A 15,343-nucleotide genomic window follows, 5' to 3' on the forward strand; every position below is an offset into this window, starting at 1 on the left:
TTCTACTTAGATTAGCCTTCATAATTCAACACAAGATATTTAACAGAATTATAACCACTTAAGGGCGCTCGATTGAACCTTGCTCTAATACCACTATTAGGTGGTCTAGGGTCTTCTCAACTCCAAAAGTTAGCTCAAGGAGTGAGGCTTTCCCTAACACTTAATAACTGACCAACAACCCCTTCCACAAGCAATGTGGGATAACCCAATAGTTGTCCCTATCATATGTGACCCAATAGGGAATGATTTTCTAATTTTAAAAAATTAGATGATGGGGTTGTTTTTATGGGAAATGATAATACCTATAAAACAACCGGAATAGGTTCAATACGGTTGAAATGTCAAGATGGAACTATTAAAACCTTGACTGATTTTAGATATGTTCCAAGCCTAAAGAAAAATCAGATCTCATTGGGTGCCTTAGAATCTAAAGGGTTCACTATTACTTTGATAGATGGAACCTTAAAGGTTAAATCAAGTATGCTTGTGGTGACGAAAGGTATGAGGAAAAATAAGTTGTATTATTTTCAAGGTAGTACAATTATTGGCTCAGCAACTGTTGTTTCTGAGAAAGATGCAAGTTCAGATACAAGTCATCTGCAATTGGGGGAAAAACATCCTATAAGGTATGGTCTGGAAAACCTACTAATGATCATAGTAGTTAGAGGCGCGAGCCGAGCTGAAGGCGCGCGCCTCATGAAGGTAAGGCGCACAATTATTAAAATGGTGTAAAATGTCTATTTGGGGTAATTGATATATGAACATATGAATATCTAGTAATATTAGAATTTAAAATGCCAAAAATTTCAATTAAAAAATTGAAAATTTAGTCCAAAAGCATCAACAATTCAACATAGTTCATCATCAAAAGAAAAGAGTACAAATCAAAAAATAGTAGCTAAATTTCAATAAAAAAAAAATATTATGCATTAATTATAATTTATAAACTCACATTAATTAAACTAAATATTACAAATTAAAAAATAGTAGCTAAATTTCAGTAAAAAGAATAAATATTATGTATTAGTTATAATTTATAAACTTGCATTAATTAAACTAAATATTTAATTAGTAATTACATATAAAGAAGAAGAGGAAAAAAAGTAGCCAAATTTCAATAAAAAGAATAAATATTATGTATTAGTTATAAACTTACATTAATTAAACTAAATATTACAAATTTAAAAACAGTAGGTAAATTTCAGTAAAAAAAATAAATATTATGTATTAGTTATAATTTATAAGCTTAGATTAATTAAAGAAAATATTTAATTTATAAGCTTACATATAAAGAAGAAGAAAAAGAGAAGCAGCAGGCAGCACGCAACAGTCAGCAGCACGCAGGCAGCAGGAAGAAGAAGAAGAAGAAGAAGAAGAAGAAGAAGAAGAAGAGAAGCAGAAGGCAGCAGGCAGCAGGAAGAAGAAGAAGAAGAACTCGCAAGGGCTCCTGCTGGTTGGAAATGAAGTCGCGAAGGGTCGTGCTTCTTCAAAATGTCGAAGACGAACTCACGATCCTGGTTCGAAGCTCGAAGACGAAGTAGCAAAGGCTTCCGGCTGGTTCAAAGGCTCGCAGACGAGCTCACGTTGCTGGTTCGAAGGATTGCAAAGGCTCCTGCTGGTTCAAATCTGCAAAACGAACTCACGAAGGGCTTCGAAGGGCCGAGAGGGGCTAGGGGCTATGTTCGTTCGAGTCCAATGAGGGCTACGGGTCTGGCTGTGGCTATTTCTCTAGTCGTTAATAAGGGCATCATTAGCAAAATTATAAACCCTCCTCTCCATAAATCATAATTTGAATACTGTTGAAGTGAAATTGAGATACGACAAAGACTGGTTTAAGAATTTCATATGTTGATTGGTCCACAAGCATTTCTAAAGAAGATATTTGTACATCTTCGTGCATTGCATGCATCATCAATAGTGATAGGAAGCATTCCATATGCATTTTTCTGTTAGGATGTATCCTCATGTCATGCATCATAATGTTCATATCATACAATTTATCTCATAGATTTTGTGAATAGTGTTCATTCCACTTCTCACTCCTTTAATTTATTACTTTTCGTGTATTGGAATGGTCTATATTCTACTTAGGGTATAGGGATTGATTCTCCTAAATCCGAGTTGTCACTTTCAAGTTGTGATATCTACTTCGGAGGCGTGTGAAGTTAATTCCCAAATCCAAGTAGTCACTTTCAAGTTGTGATGTTTTGTTTACTTCAGAGGCAAGTGGTATTAGTTCCCAAATCTGTGTAGTCACTTTTAAGTTGTGAAGTCCTTTGGATGTGTGTGACATTAGTTCCTAAATTCTGGTAGTCGCTTTCAAGTTGTGATGTCTACTTTGGATGGGTAACATAGTTCCCAAATCCAAGTAGTCGCTTTCAAGTTGTGATATTTTGTTTACCTCAGTGGCATGTGACATTAGTTTCCAAATCAGGCTAGTCGCTTTCAAGTTGTGATGTCTATTTTGGAGGCACATGGCATAGTTTCCAAATCCATGGCAGCAGTATCTTTATAAACTAGGACAATTTATACCTTACTTTTTAAGTTTGTTGAATTGACTCAGATTCCATGCACCTTTGTAAATCCATTCATTCTCTTTTGTGAGGATTTTACTATATAATGCCCAGTCTAAATTTTGTGTCTCCTCCCTTTATAGATTTGTGACTATAGGATGCCAAGAGACAGATCTTCTTGTCATCTTACATAACAAATCTATAAAAATGGGCAAACTTGAATACATGGAAATAGAAAAAAAAAAATCGAATATATGGAAAATAAAAAAAAAAACAAAAAAAAATGCAAAAAAATAAAATATAGTGGGCTGACATGTTCATGTTTGCATCTGCACAAACATGAAGAAGATTTTAGCTAAAAATGGGGTGATTACAAATCAAAATTAAGGTAAACAAAAATCTATCAATCCAATTTAATTTAATTGATCAACTAAATTCTAATTGATTAATCATAATTAATTGGGTTGTTTCCCTCTCAGCCTATAAATGGTGAGTTTCGAAAACCAAATTAGGAGGAAAAAAAAAAGAGGAGAAAAAATTGCTCACTAGAAAAAAAAAAAAAAAAAAGAGAAGGAAAAAGGCTGAGTGATTGAAATTAAGAGATTGGAGAGAGACTGAAGACCACAAATTATAGAGAGTAAAAAAATTGAGCAGTTTTGAAACTTAGAAGAGTTTGGGCAAAGGAGTAGGTTTGCAGATTGGGAAATTCAGAAATAAAGGTTGATTATATAAATTTTGTATTAATTAGTTTAATTCTGTTTAAAGTTCCAACATGTTCAAAATTGTTGAATTTTAAAATTCAAGACTTTGTAATTCAAGTTCAAATTTGAACAAAGCTTTGAACAAAATCCAACTTTAATTTAATAAACTAAAAAAATTCCTCCTGAATGCTCAAAACAAGCCCAAATATGTGACCCAAATCCGAAATCTTGGACCAAAATTTGGATCCAGGCAGATCTAAAAACCTGAAAACCCATATACAATCATTCAGATCTAAATACCCCAAATTCAACTTGGAGATTTGGGTCAAATCTGACTTGGAGACTCAGGTCAACTTGACCCGAGTCAAAGTCAATTAGCCCGAAGACCCAGGACCTAGGTCAACTTTGACATGGATTTGTTGACCCATTTATCCAAATCCATGGATCCATTCACCTTGGCTCAAACCCTCTAGATCAAAGCCTATTAGTTCAATTGACCCTTTAGCCCAAACAAAACCCAGACCGAATTAAGCCTTATATTTTAAGGCCAAAATGGGCTCAAGTCTAACTAGACTTAACCTAGCTCATGACTAGACCCACAATGACCTATTTAGGCCTAACCTAGTTAACCAAAACCATGTGGCCCAATTACACCAAGCCCAATTCAAATCATCCTAGCTCAATAACCTAACCCTAGCCTAGACTCAACCCCTTAATCTAGGTTAAGTAAACCTAACCCAAACACACATCAGCTCAGTTTGGACTTCAAGAAAAATTCACAAGAACAACTAACCAATTTTCAAAACAATCTCAAAAAACACAAAGGGAAAAAACAAAAAGAGAAATACAGAGATCGAAAAGGAATTTACCTGCAAAGATTTGATTGGAAGGGTTTGGGGGAGAGCTCAAAACTTTGCCATTGTAGATTCATGTCCCAAATCTACAAAACAAAAAAAAAAAAATTGAAAATCGAAATGTGAAATTGGTAGGCTTGCCAAGGCTTGGGTCCTCAACTACCAAAAATAAAATTTATAACTTAACTACTCCCAAGTTCAGTAGAACAATGAGTAAGTCGGGTATCGATCCACAGGGACTCAAGTGCAGTTATTCACCACTTCTAATCTAGTTTACTATAGTTTTGTGTAAAAGAAAGTAACTGAAAGCATGTAAATTCTATATTAACTCTACTCCTACAAAGCAGTGCTCAGTTTATGAACCTGACTTAGACTGTCATGTGCGTAAACTACGTTTAGTTAGCTATTCGTATTAATCTGGACGGTGAAAGGAGTCATTCAATGGCATAAGGTAGAAAACATGCACCAATTGTTCAGAGCGCTATCGGGAAACGGAGTATACCCTGTCCAACGATCACGAGAATCTCTTTGGTATCTGTAGCCTACTATGTATGATTGACTGAATCAATAGTAGTGCTATCCTATCCCCTAAGACTTCATCATAATCCAAGCATTAAAGGTGCATGAAAGTAAAAGCATAGTATTGAAATCAAAACAAGTAAAGTGAAGGTATTTAAATGAAAGCATGTGAAAGAAAGCAAGTTGAAGTGGCTTCAATTGCAAACTTAATAGATTGTCACTAACAATCAAGCGTACAACTGAGAACCAAGACATGAATTTAAACGAAAAAGCATGCAAATTTAATCTACTGTGGCTCTCAATGACGTTTTAGGTCTATCACTAACCTAAAAGAGGCCAAAGAGGAACCCTGAGAACATATTCAAAACTAATATTTATACCCATTGGGGTTTATAAGGTGAAAACAAAGGTGTAGTCCCAAGAGAGGGGGTGAATTGGGTATTAAAATTTCTTTTAAATCTTTTTAATTTATACTTGACTTCTTTGTTTGATTTAACAATCACACAAGAACTTAGTTCTTTTTATACAATCCACAACACAATTAAACAATTAGTCAACTACACCAAACTTTAAAACCAACCAATCAATCAAATCCACAAAATATTCAATCAAGATGTTTAGTTTGTTTACAACCCTGTAGTGAATGAGATTTTGAATCAAGCCCTGTATTTATGAAATGTGTTTCTCAATTTGATATTCAACAAAACATTCACTCTCTTCCCAAAATTCAGAATTCAAATAAACTCTTAGTTAATTTATCTTTGTGTGTTAACCAATCAACTTACTCCCTTTGAGGTTTCCATAAAGTATTAGTCAACTAACGTACTCCCTTTCGGTTTCCGAAATCCCAAAAAAAAATTAAGCTTAAGTTTATTTAATATCTAATCCACGCAGTGTATATGATTTAGGAATTTAAAATATCCACACAGTTAATATATGTGCTAAAAATAAAGAGCAAGGGAAAGAGAAGGAGACCACGATTTTTACGAGGTTCGACTTATCCCCAGCCTACATCCTCGCCTTTGGCAAACCACCAAAGGATTCCATTAAATCAGTTCCTTTGTTGGGCGGAACAACGCCGTTTACACACTCCTTCAGTAGGCTAGAGCCCGTCTCTCCAAGTGATATCCCCTCACTTGGTCACTCCTTCAATTAGGCTAAAGCTTGCCTCTCTAAGTGATATCCCCTCACTCGGTCAATCCTTCAATTAGGCTAGAGCCCGCCTATCTAAGCGATATCCTCTCACTTAGCCAACGATCCAAACACCTTGGAATCGTCAAAATCACTGCAAAACAACAAAATGATAGCTGTGTGCAAGAACACTCTCTTAAAGAGCAGATTAGTATAAATTAAGAACTATATACTTCAAAGCAATTCAAATATGAAATTGAAATTGAAGCCCCAAAAATATATCACCATATGATCCTTTCAATGGATGAAGGAATTCAGAATTGTAGCACAAACTTGGTGATTTAGAATTAGCAAAACCTCAACAAATTTCGTACACAAGATGAGAGTGAAAGAGCCCTTGAGAGTTTGATAACTGTCACTGAAATTCTTAGTTTTAATAAACAGGCATGAAGGGTGACAGTAGCCTGATGAAACCTAGTCAGGCTTCTAAAAAAACCTCGTCAGGCGCTTGTCATGGTCCAGGCAGTAGCCTAATGACATTCTGCCTATGTATTTTAAAAACACTTAATTTTTTAGCCTACTAACTATTTTCAGTTAGGCTCCTGTCAAGACAAAATTCTGGTTTTTAAAATATTTTTGTATTAACTCTCTTTGCTTCTCAATTCTTGGAATGTTCATTTGTTTTCTTGAAAAATATGTTCCAATGTTTAAGATAAGGTCTCTAAGTATCTTTATACCTAATGAGCTTCAAAAAGATTTCATACTCGAAATATACTTGAAGTACTTACAAACATGTCCTATTGACTCTCTTCAACTCTTGAACTCTTTGAGAATCTTCATGAATTTGTTGCTTGAGTTCTTTCAAGTCTTGAGCTTCATTTTTCCTTTGAATTTTTATTCTTGAAGCTTTTTCTTTGCTCTCACGATCTTCAAGTTTTATCTTTGAATTCATGGTACTAAGCTTCATTTGATTTTCTTTCTTTGGAATTCAAGCTTTGAGTTCCTGAATTTTCAATATTGATCACTTGAGTTGATATGAGCTTTCAATGTTCTTGTGATTTTTGAATCTTTCTATGTTGGTCTCTCGAGCTTTCAGAATTGTCCTCATGAAGTATGCTTTTGTTTCAATATTTGAAATATCACAACTTTGAATAACATTAGATAACCTTACTTTGTTATTATCAAAATTAAGAGTTGTAAGCCTTGTTTAGGCCAACACAGGGTTTGAATTTCAAAATAGGAAAGTTTGCATAAAATCTCGCGCAAAAGATCGTTGCTGTCGACCAAGTCGCACCCATGCTTTCCCTTGGTCGCACCCTAGTTGAGGCTCACGGGAAATTAGGAATTCAAACTTCAGCATCTTCGACCTAGTCACGCTAATGGGTCTTGCCGGTCAAGTTGCTGGTTGAGACTCGCAGGATCTTAATCTTCAGTTCAGCTCAGGAACTCGACTTGGTTGCCCCTCAAGGTCCCCTTAGTCGAGCAGTTGGTTGAGACTCTCAGTATCTTTGACTTAGTAATCTTTAGTATCTCGACCTAGTCGCCTCTGAGGGTCACTTAGTCGATCACTTGGTTGATCACTTGATCGAATCTTGCAACATTTCTTCTTCAGTCTGAACCTTGGAGTCTGCAACTTATAACCTGATCGCCCCTTGTGTTGCTGGTCGCACCCCATGATCGAACAGAGTCTTTTCTCCTTTGATTTGTTGAGGCTCTAGGGGTTTGGTTGAGCATTTGATTTGAGTTTTAAGTATCCCAAATACTCCATTGGCTTCTTGTAATGCTTATCTCCTTAGTTTTAACCTGTTTTTCTTGAAACACGAACAAACCTTGCATAACTTCAAACTATGTTAACAAAGGGCATATACAAGATAAAAGAAGATAAAACAAAGGTAAATGGGGGCCTAAAATAGTACATTTTAGGAACTCATCAGAAATCAAAAAAGAAAGCAAAAAAAAAAAAAAGAAATCAAAAGAGAAAAATGAGAGAGAGCAAATTAGAGGAAGAAAGAGATCTGTGAATGATTGAAAATGAGAGAGAGAAAGAAAAAGATCAGAGAGAGATTTGTGAGAAGGAGAATGAGATAGAAAGAGAGATGTGAGGAGTAAAGAGAGAGAGAGAGAGAGAGAGAGAGAGAGAGAGAGAGAGAGAAACAGAAAGAAAAAAGAGAGAGAATATAGGGAATAATGAAAAGAAAGACAAGGAAAAGAAAAAAAAAGTAAAGGTATATATATATATATATATATAATTTTTAAAAAAAAATTAGTAGGACACGTGTTACCGTACGGAGGTGACACGTGGGGCAACCAGGACTGCACCTCTTGAGGGCGACTTGGTGCAATCCTGGTCGTCCATTGTGCATGTCAATTTTTGCTATGTGGCGTGACATTACCTTGCCACAATTTTTTTTTGTTTTTAAGGTAAAGTCTCCAACCACCATTTGTCACCATCGGAGGCTGATACATGTTCCCAAACTAGGTCAACTGATTTGACTCAGGTCAACTCAAGTTAACCTATTGACCGGTTTAAATTAGTTGAACTGTCCTTGAACACCCCATTTTATTTTGAATTTGGAAATTAATTTGGAAATTATTTTTAATTTTTTTTTTAAATAGTAACAAATTAGAAAAAAAATATATTAAAAAAATAGGAAAATAAATAAAAAATGCTTGAGTCATTTTTGACTCGGATAATAAAAAATGTAAAAATAAAATACCAAAAATAAACAAAATGGAGTAAAATTCTTAAAAGATCCTGGAAAATTGTAGAGAAATACTAGAAATTTTTTTAAAAAATATTTTAAAAATTTGGAAAAATGCAAGACTGCTTAAGGACCATTTTTGTTTAAATTTGATTAATTTTCTTGATCATTTCATGTAATGACCGTGTAAATTCTACTGCTATAAATATGTTCTGATACCACAACCGTAACGACCCTGTAAATTCTACTGCTATAAATATGCTCTGATACCAAAAATAATATCAACAATATCGACCCGAACCCAAGGTGGGGTACCAGGGATACACATGTCCATTAATACATACTACAATACAGTAGAAGCATAATATACCCAATCCTCAATTACAATACCAGAGTTCTATTGCCTCCATAAATATACATACATACATACATACATATATATATTCCCCAAACAAAAATCTATCACATCTCAATGATACACCAAGTATATTCATATACATCACTATATCTCACAATTACTTACCTTGAACAAAACTATCCACTCTTGCCCTAGAGAACTTTAGGCTCGGTTTCCTGGATTTCCTGAAATGTTTAAGATTATAGGAGTGAGACACCTCTTAGTAAGAAGAAGTAGATTATTATTAGAGTATGGCAAATGAGTTTTAATAGTTCAAAAACACATCCATTAAATAAATAGCTTCAATTGGTAAAACATGTAAATCTGAACTCACACTTATGTATATATATATTTGAAAACTCATATTTCCTTTTTCCAAAACATGTTGTATCATAATACATAATTCTCTACAATAATTAAATCATCACACACACACACACACACACACACACACACACATAAGTAATTTTCCTCTAAATGGACGTTCATACATCATCATGTAATAACCCCACATAATCGGGTTATGCAGCCCAAAGGCGGGACTTAGTCATGGTTGGCCCACCACCAGGTTAAGTCAAACTTATCGCGTCTGTAGTACGATTGGCCTATCGCAGCTTGGTCCGGACCCAAGGGCGGTCAACATCTCTTCACAGGTCCAATCAACTTCCGTTACCAAGATTCTCCTTGAGTAATGTGGTTGCACTGACTATCATCATCATAGCTACGGTACCGTGCTCCAAACATAACTGAAACAATCCATCAAGGTTCTGCTACCATATAGTACAATTCATATAATATAATCGTATAAAATCTGACATGTTCTCAATTTATTCTATATAAAATCATATTATATCATATCATATCTCGGCACACAACCATAAATAACCGGCACACAGCTATAAATACTCGGCACACGGCTATAAATAATAGGCACACAACCATAAATACTTGGCACACAGCCATATAAAATTGGCACATAGCCATCTGTATTCAGTACACAACCATTTATACTCATATCATAAGGGAGGAATTCCTTATCTTCCAAAGGATAATGGAAGCCTCCCAGAAGAATATGGAGGACATGTTCAACATGCTCTTACAACAAATGAGTCATGGAAAACTTGCCCCTCACCAGTAGCTAGTTGATCTTGAGTCATAGGAGAAAGCGGAAGACTCAAAGGAGAGTAAGGGAAAAACCAACCTCACAAAGAAGGTGGAGGATGCGAACAATGTGGGAGTCAATGAACAACGATCGAACGAACTGAAGGAGAGGATCAAGAAGATTGACCAAATATAAAAGATGATGAAGGAGGCTCGTTCCAACCCGTTCTATAGGGAGACCTCATTGAAGTCTTCAGATCCACCCTTCATCGAAGAAGTGATGGAGGTCCCGTTGCCAAGTAAGTTCAAAATGCCTACCTTAGAAAGATATGAAGGCTCAGCCGACCTGATTGATCACTTAGATACCTTTAAGGTATTAATGCAACTGCAAGGCGCACAAGATGCTAACATGTGTTGTGCATTTGCTGTCACACTTAAAGGGAATGCTAGGGCATGGTACTGAACCCTGAAACCCAAATCCATCAAGTCCTTCTCTAAGATGGAACCAAAATTTGCTGGACACTTCATTAACCACCGCAGGATGGCAAAGACCTCAACTCATATGTTGAACTTAGTCCAAGGAGAAAGGGAAACGTTGAAAAAATTCATACATCACTTTGTCGCTGCTACCTTGGAGATTCACAACTTGGATCATGAGGTAGTATTGGCAGCCTTAACCATGACCCTCCAACCTGGGGACTTCTTGTACTCATTTGGGAAAAGGCCTCCAGCTGACATGGGGGAACTGATGGCACAGGCATAGAAATATATCATTCTGGAAGAAATAATGGACACAAGGAGAGACCGAGTTGATTTGAAAACAAAGAGCTCAAGGGATATGAGGGAGGCCTCCAAAACATGGAAGAAGCAAGAAAGTAGCAAGTTGCAAGGCAACCCTAGGGGGTTAGGACATACAAATAAGTTCTAGTCCTACACTTCCCTAAACGTCTTGCGAACCAATGCCCTTGGGGGCTCTGACCCAATCTAGCATGCCTTGAAAGGAGATTGTTTCATAAAATTGCATCTTTGTCAGTCATATCTTTGAACATTTTGTGTACCTCTATTAAATTACCAAACTTTGTGTACATATCTATTTCAGCTCAAAAGATGAGCATAACTCATTAAGTAAAAGAAAATCAGCCCAATTGACGAGCAACGCTCGTGAGGCCAAAAGACTGCTCAACAAATAAGCACAGCTCATTAGGAAAAATTGGCCCAACAGACGAGGAACGCTTGTGAGGCCAGAAGACTGCCTAACATATGAGCATAACTCATTAGGAAAAATTGGCCCAACTGACGAGCAACGCTTGTGAGGCTAGAAGACTGCATAACAAATGAGCACAACTCATTAGGAAAAATCGGCCCAACTGACGAGTAATGCTCGTGAGGCCAGAAGACTACCCAACAAATGAGCACAACTTATTAGGCAAAATCGGCCAAATTGACGAACAATGCTCGTGAGGCCAGAAGGCTGTCCAACAAATGAGCACAACTCATTAGGTAAAATCAGCCCAACTGATGAGTAAAACTCATGAGGCCAGAAGAATGCCAATGAAGAGCAACTCGGCAAGAATGCCCACGAAGTGCAGCTTGACAAGAATGCCCAACAGCTCAGCAACTTGGTAAGAATGCCCATAAAGAGCAGCTCGGCAAGAATGCCCATGAAGAGCAGCTTGTCAAGAATGCACATGAAAAGCAGCTCGACAAAGAATGCCCATGAAGAGTAGTTCGACAAGAATGCCTAACAGCTCAACAAGAATTGCTTTGAAGAGTGGCTTGGCAGAAGTCGCCCGTGAAAAGCAGCTCTGTGATGCTCTGATTTTCATACCATTTTTTTCATAAATAATAAATATTAATCCAATACCTGTCATGTCATAACTCTAATACCATATCAACATAACCCGACCCGAAGTGGGTAGCGGGTAAACAGTCAATCTCATACAAACATACCTAACAGCGGAAGTCAATATTTACAAACCATCCAAAATACAAATAGCCAGAGTTCTAACCATCCATATATGTATATGCATATCTAAACACATTCCCAAAAATCTACAAAATACTCTAGGGAATCATACATCCCTAGCTTATAACACTCACCCTGTCTATCAGGGTACCAGCTCCCTTCTATCTTAGAGCTCTATCTACTCGTTTGTCATGGTTTCCTGAAATGTTTATATATTTGGGTGAGACACTTGTCAGTAAGACGGAATAAATTATTTACAATGTGTGGTAGTATGAGTTTGGTTATATCATAATATACTTATTTAAGTGATTATATCATCCGAGAAAATATACTAATATGTGCTTATAATCATATAGATATAAAACATAATCTTTTATAAGCTTTAATTCCATTTCTCAAATTCACACACATGCAACCAATATTTATCAGCAAAAGTTCCCGAGGATAGGGGAGATTACATGCCCATACATGTAGCGCCCCTATGCTCTGACATCGTTTGTAACCTTGCTCGATTAATTCGGGTACGACTACAATTGATACTTATCAAGGCACCCACCTTACTCAGTATGCCCTCAGGCGGAGAGTTTTACTTCGCCGTAATTATTTATGTAATTAAATTCACACTCTTCTATTCCTTATATTCATTTCCATACTGAGCATACCACCCCCACTGGCATCAGTAGGAACTTCATAACATAATTTCTGTACTAAGCATATCACCCCCACCGACATTAGTAGGAACTTCATAACATAAATTACCGTACTGAGCATACCACCCCTACCGGTATCAGTAGGAACTTCATACATAAATTTCCGTACTGAGCATACCACCCCCATCGACATTAGTAGGAATTTCATACATAAATTTCTGTACTGAGCATACCACCCCCACTGGCATCAGTAGGAACTTCATAACATAAATTTTCATACTGAGCATACCACCCCCACCGGCATCAGTAGGAACTTCATAACATAAATTTTCGTACTAAGCATACCATCCCCACCGGCATCAGTAGGAACTTCTAACATAAATTTTCGTACTGAGCATACCACCCCCACCGGCATCAGTAGGAACTTTATAACATAAATTTTCGTACTGAGCATACCACCCCCACCGGCATCAGTAGGAACTCATTTTCACAATTCGGCATAACCAGATTCTTTGTATACAAACATAACTCAGTATATATTCAAAATTCAATATTCACAATTTAGTATTCACATTACAGTATATTCGTTCATCTCATCACATCAGTAATATTCTCATCATTTCCAGTTTCATTCTTATCAGTTCAGTACACATTCCATTCTCATAATAGTATATATCTCATTTCACTTATTTCAACATTTCTCAATAAAACATATTGATATTTCTTATTTCCTCGTTTATCATAGAAAACATTTCTATACATATTTATCATATTCCATCACTTTCTAGTAAAATACACATTGATATATTACAATTCATCATTCTCAATAAAACATAGTTGGGTTTCCCTTTATCTTCATTTCTGCATAAAACATTTCCATTTATATATATATCATAGTCTCATTATTTTCAGTGCAAATCACATAACCCAGTTTCAAATACATTTCCAGTATAAATCATATAATTTTATTTGATATTCATATCATAATAATCACAGACAAAATATCATATTATCATTTTCACATATTTACTCAACCAGTACTTTCCAAAAATAATTGTTATAATTTATTCCCTTTACCTGACTTACTGAGAGGCCTGCTAACAACCCTAAATCTATGCCACATGACATTCGAAGTTCCAAACCCTGAAATCACATTTTTCCCAATTCAATTAACTCAACCCCAAAATTACAATTATTTTTAACATTTCCTAGATTCACACGCCCCCATTAATTGGTTAAATTCTAAAAATGTGGGTTTGATCCGCTTCCCATATTTAAATTTAATTTCTAACATATTAAAAATACCAATAGGATCAAATCCCCACAGTTAATCTAATTCCAAAATATTCCCATATATCTAATTTAATCAAATCCTTGAAATTGAACTTAATTCCAAAATATTTCCCAAAAATTTGCTATAATCAAATCCTCCAATTTAATAATCTCATATTATAATTTAATCGGTTGAATTTCTAAAATAATTGACATAATTTATGTTCCTCACCTTAACTTTGGAGTGGTGCCTAGGACCCCTAAATCAAAAATTTGCTTCGACTAACGTGATGAGAATCGAACCTAAGACCCTGTGGTGGTGTCCGATCGTCAATTTGACTGGAGATTTGAGAGAAACTGAGGAGAGAGAAAGATTACCTTATCCTAGGAGTGGTGCTTACGACGCCCTAATCACGAATCCACTCGGGTGAAAATGTTGGTGGCGGAGAATGGAACCCAGTGGCATTTTTTGTTTTCTAATCGGTGCTCGTTGGGTCGAGGAAATCGATGAGAGAGAGAAGGAGGGACGGAGACGTGAGGAGGGAGAGACGTGTCTCTGTTTTCTCAGAAACCTGAGGAAGTAAACTTCCTCAGGAGGTAACTTAACTAATATATATATATATATATATATAAAATATTATTTAATTAATAATAATATTTATTTATTTATTTTTGAAATCACTACATCCTCCCGTAATAATTGTTATTATTTTTTTGAAATCACTACATCCTCTTGTAATAATTTTTTAGGGCGTTATAAGCTTGACAAAAACAGCTCGATAAGAAATGTCTTGAAGAGCAGCTCGGTAGAAAATGCCCACGAAGAGCTGCTCGACAAAAACAGTTCGACAAAAATTGCCAGGAAGAGCAGCTCGGCATAAAATGCCCACGAATATCAGTTCGGTAAAAACAACTTGGCAAGAATTGCCTTGAAAAGCAATTCGATAGAAAATGCTCACGAAGAGTTGCTCGAAAAAAACAACTCGACGATAATTGCCTTATAGAGCAGCTCGACAGAAGTTGCCCACGAAGAGCAGCTCGACAAAAATAGCTCGGCGAGAACAACTCGGCAAGAACAGCCCGGCAAGAACAGCTCAACGAGAACATTTTGGCACAAATGCTCAACGAAGACTTGCTCGGCATCATCGGCTGGGGTTAGTCGAAGAACCTGGCTCGGCACGACTCACACATAGAAGCATTGGCTTGGATGAGCCGGCATGTTAGTAGATTCGGCTAGGCTTGGCAAGCCGCACCCAAATCCGGCTTGGTAAATCGGCTCGGCAAAGTCGTGTATGCCTCCACCTCGGCTCAGACTAGCTAACGCCCTCTCGAGTTCGGCTCAGCAAAGCTAGGAGTGCCGCAAGATCGGCTCTAGTAAGCCAAGCACGCCCCAAATCTGGCTCGGCAAGCCGTGGATAAAGAAGTAACTGAAGAGGGTGTTAAAAAAAAATTCCCAAGAGCGTTGCCCTCGGACCCCTAGGAGGCTTGTCCATAAGCATTACAACTTAGTCCATGAGCGCTGCGGCTTGGGCCAATG

The sequence above is a fragment of the Malania oleifera genome, chromosome 6, assembly GCF_029873635.1.
Source record: "Malania oleifera isolate guangnan ecotype guangnan chromosome 6, ASM2987363v1, whole genome shotgun sequence".
In the NCBI taxonomy this organism is placed as follows: domain Eukaryota; kingdom Viridiplantae; phylum Streptophyta; class Magnoliopsida; order Santalales; family Ximeniaceae; genus Malania; species Malania oleifera.